The following is a 4,106-nucleotide window of genomic DNA, read 5'->3' as shown; positions in this document are numbered from 1 at the left end:
AAAATACACAGCATTTATTACAAATTTATTTCCTTATATTACAAAGAGGATATTTTATTGATTTGTTTTAATTATGTGCATAGGAAGTTATATAACCTATAAATTTCACTGCAAGATATTAAAGGAAAAGTGAGGAGACACTGGACTTATTACACAAGGCAGAGTTGGCTGTGATAGGGTTGAGTACATTATCCTATATGACATGTCCCATATTAATCTCTGAACTTTACTCTTCATCACTCCCTCCCTTCCAACCACACTGACCTTTGTGCTTTCCCTCAAAGCCATCAAGCTCACGCCCAACTCAGGTTCTCTGCTCTTGCTGTTTCTCTGTTTGGAACACTCATCTTCTGGATCTCATTGAGCCCTCTTGCTTCATTCACTCTTCACTCAAATGCCACCTCCTGGGAAAGTCTTCTGTGACCACCACACTTCACATCACTCTATCTTTAATCATTAGTTCCTCCAGCAGGTATCCCTACCTACAATTCTATCATAATATTATTTACCTATCTATTCTTTATCTCGCCCATGGGAATATGCATTCCATGAGGGAAGTGGGCAATGCTATTTTGGATCCCAGTGCCTGCAACATGGAAAGTGGCATAAAGTGGGCACTTGATAAATATTTGTAAAGTGAATGAATTAATGCATGAAGATATCGCCTGTGTTCCTGATCTCTAGGAGCTCCGGTTCTTTCTCTTTCTTATCTACATAATTTATAGCCAGTCTAAGTCATCATTCATTCTTTCAAACATATCCATCAAACGCCGACCATATTTCAGGCAGTGCGAATACAATAATAAATAAGACATATCCTGCCTGCATACTTTGTAACTAATGATCATCGTCAGCACCTGTGAAGCATTTGAGTCCTACAGTGAAATGAGTCTATTAAAAAAACCCCACCCATTTCTATTTTATATTCTGAGTATGTTTAAGATACAATAATTATGATATTCATAAATTAGAAGTTCTCTCTCGTATGTTAAGAAGAAAGTTGTTATCACATATAAAAGAATTTTTACCAATGTGGAAAATCTTGCTGCCGCTGCTGGTGATGTCCTTCTTCAAGTCCCCAAAACATTACCCCTCAGAGGCTGAGGGAGCTAAAGGCTGATGATGTTTGAATAAGTGGAAGCTTTTATTTCCCTTCAGTGGTGTAGCCAGCAGGGGCCTCTACCCACCTGGCTGAGATGAACCCACCTCTGTAAGGCACAGAGGGACCATCTGCCCTCTGAAGGACTCCACTAGCTAGAAAGTCCATTCCATCCTCTTTGTTAGGGTGGCACAAGTCTGCATCAGCCCCAATTGGTGGCATACAGCCACAGTGGAGGTTCCAGGCAGGAGTTGATCATTCAGACCCTTTCATTTCCCTACTCTCTGGCCAGGCATCTTTCCCACATGCTGAGGAGAGAGACAAAAGCAATCCCAAAACTAACAGAGCCTATATACTTGTACAGAGCTGTACAATGGACTTTCTCATTCATTTTTACGTTTGGAGGATAGATAGTACCATTTTGTATTTATAAACTAGCAAATTAAAGTTCAGAGAGGTGGTTTAGAAACTTGGCAAAGCTGCAACTTAAACCAAGGTCTTCCGGTTCTAAGTTAGAAAATGGACATCATTGGCTAAAATAAGTTTGGGGGATTATCTGTGGGGTTTAATTCTCACTGGTATAGAACTTCACATAAGGAGCAGGCTACATTCCACCCTGATCAAACACTTGAACGAATCTCAATTCAGTGCCTACTTGGGCACACATTCCCTCCCAGTTCCCACAATTTCATAAAAACGACATTCCTAGAAAGCTTCTAGAAATGAGAAAACCTTAGAGTAGGCCATGATGAACCTGTACGCTTACCCCAAACTTTAACAGTGACAGAGGAACAACCCTCTTAACTTTTCAAAACTGTTACTGTTGAGCAGCACAATTATAATCGAATGATGCGGGGGGGGGGGGGGGGGGGCGGGGCTAAAAGATGTAGGTAGTATTCTGAATTAAGGCTGAAAACTCTGATATGCCCCTTCCCTAAACCTCCCCCCAAAACGCCCTCCCGCCACACACCCCCATCCACACACACAGACCAATTTCCTTTCAGGCCTGACCTTTAAGCAAAAATATCTAGGATAAACTGAGCTAAAAATAGGCTCCAGAAGGGCTGCCCAGGGATTTCAGGTCCACACCAGTATCCTCCAAAGGGCATATCCATGGGGCTGGTAGGAAAGAGTTAATATTCGAATTGGTGTTCTAGCAAAGTAACTCAGGAAGGTAAAGCTGTGTTGGTTCTTACTGCAAGAATCCTAAGTCCCTTTAAAGTACCAGACTGCTTCGAAAGAATTTCAGGAGTTTCAACTTGCTACAAACATGCATGTGTCCTAAAGGCTTAAAACACATCAGTCTCCTTCCAGTGTCCTCCTGTCTGCCCTATCAATTCCCCACCTCTTGGCATGGTTTGGATTCTCCTCTCTCAGCCCGCCCCAGCTTCCTTAGCGCAGGAGTGCACAGCTGGCTGTGTCCTCTGGTCGCCCGTCCAGAGCCCCATGTGGGAGAGATGCTGACTCCACAGCAGTCAGGAGGAGAGGTGTGTCTTCTCAGGTTTCCTGAGTTCACCTGAGGTAGAGGTCAGTTCCTGGCTTGGGTGGCTCCCTCTAGCTAATAGACTAGAGGCTGCAATGTGAAAGGGAGAGAGCCAGGCCAGCCCAAAGTAGAAAACCAATCTGACCGAGCTCCCAATCTTGCTGAATATGGCCCATTAGATGAGATAGGGAACGAGAGCAGAAGTGGATGCAGGGTGAGAGAGGTGGTGAGAAAAAGGCTTGCTGGAAACCAGGAATTATGAAAATAACATTCAGATACAAACTTCAAACTTTGTCCTGCAATCAGGAAAGGCTGCAAACTTTTCACAGCAAAGAGGACTTAAGACCTTGACTTTCTTGTACAAGTTTGTCTGCTGCTGGTAATTAGCATGCTGTTGTGTAGTTTATTCCACTGAGACAAAGAGCAATGATTACATCTCACCTTGTAGATGAGGAAGTGGGTGATGAGCATTAGCACAAAAAGCCCACCCTTTGGAATACAAAAGTATAGCCAACAAAGATAGCACAAGAAATCATCCTCTGCATGACCTCATCCATCTCCTGACCCACCTTGGTCAAGGTGATTGTCACCTTGGAACACAACTGGACCTTTCCTCATCAGCATATGGGACGATCTGCTTTTTTGTTTTCTCAGAGGTAAAGGGATGGAACCATAGTGGTTCCAAAACCTATGGCCAGGCGTCTCCGTCCCTCTGTGCCAATGATTTTTCTATGAAGCAAAGGATTCAAAGGCTGTGTCAGGCTGAGCAGAGAGATGCAGCAGACATCTGAGCCTTCATTAGACAATGAAAATTAGTAAGGGAGGAACAGAGAAAGAACAAAGAAGGAGGAGACAGAAAAAGAGGGGAGGTCCAGGATTCCCAAGGAAAGGGGTTTCCTTTCTCTTCCCAGAGCCCCAGGAAGGAATAAATATAATTATCGACCTAGCATGACAGCATACAAAATAAAAGAGGTACCTGCCAGGTGACCATCTCTGCCGGGACTCGAACCCGGAACCTCTGGATTAGAAGTCCAGCGCGCTCGTCCATTGCGCCACAGAGACCTCACCACACACACAGCATCAGCACCAGAACTGAAAAAGCACATACCTTCTGCATCACCGAGCCATCTCAGCATCCTGCTCTCTGAGCGGTGGGGGGACAGGGACAGCTGGAAAATCTGGAGTGGAGATCTACCAGCCGGCTCCATCAAAGCTTTTCTCAATACCGTGGGTCCTGGGGTCCTCAGAGGATTGCAGAAATGTGAAGGTGGTCATTTTCCCAGTCCCAGAATCTCTGATGGAGTAGGACAGAGCTACAGCCTTTGCTCTTCTTTCCTCTCCATCCCTAAGGGAGGATAGGGAGAATGCCTTTCTATTCTCATGCTAATTAAGCAGAGCGCACCCAGCCCAGCAGAGAAAACTGAAGCCTTCTCTACCTCCACCCCTCTCCCTCGCTGTGGTTTCATCCCATTCCAGCTATTCTCACACAGGGGCTGGGTAAAGCTGGGAGATTCAGGAAAACCC

At 44.8% G+C, this 4,106-nt stretch overlaps 1 non-coding gene across 1 annotated transcript; it reads right to left on the bottom strand.

Annotated features, from left to right (window-relative positions):
- Positions 1–3,570: 3,570 nt before the first annotated feature.
- Positions 3,571–3,644, bottom strand: TRNAR-UCU (transfer RNA arginine (anticodon UCU)). Its single transcript has one exon. It is a non-coding gene; the product is annotated as a tRNA-Arg (tRNA).
- Positions 3,645–4,106: the final 462 nt, after the last annotated feature.

The sequence above is a fragment of the Eubalaena glacialis genome, chromosome 3 (assembly GCF_028564815.1).
Source record: "Eubalaena glacialis isolate mEubGla1 chromosome 3, mEubGla1.1.hap2.+ XY, whole genome shotgun sequence".
Taxonomy (NCBI): Eukaryota; Metazoa; Chordata; class Mammalia; order Artiodactyla; family Balaenidae; genus Eubalaena; species Eubalaena glacialis.
This window is presented reverse-complemented; position numbering and strand designations above follow the sequence as displayed.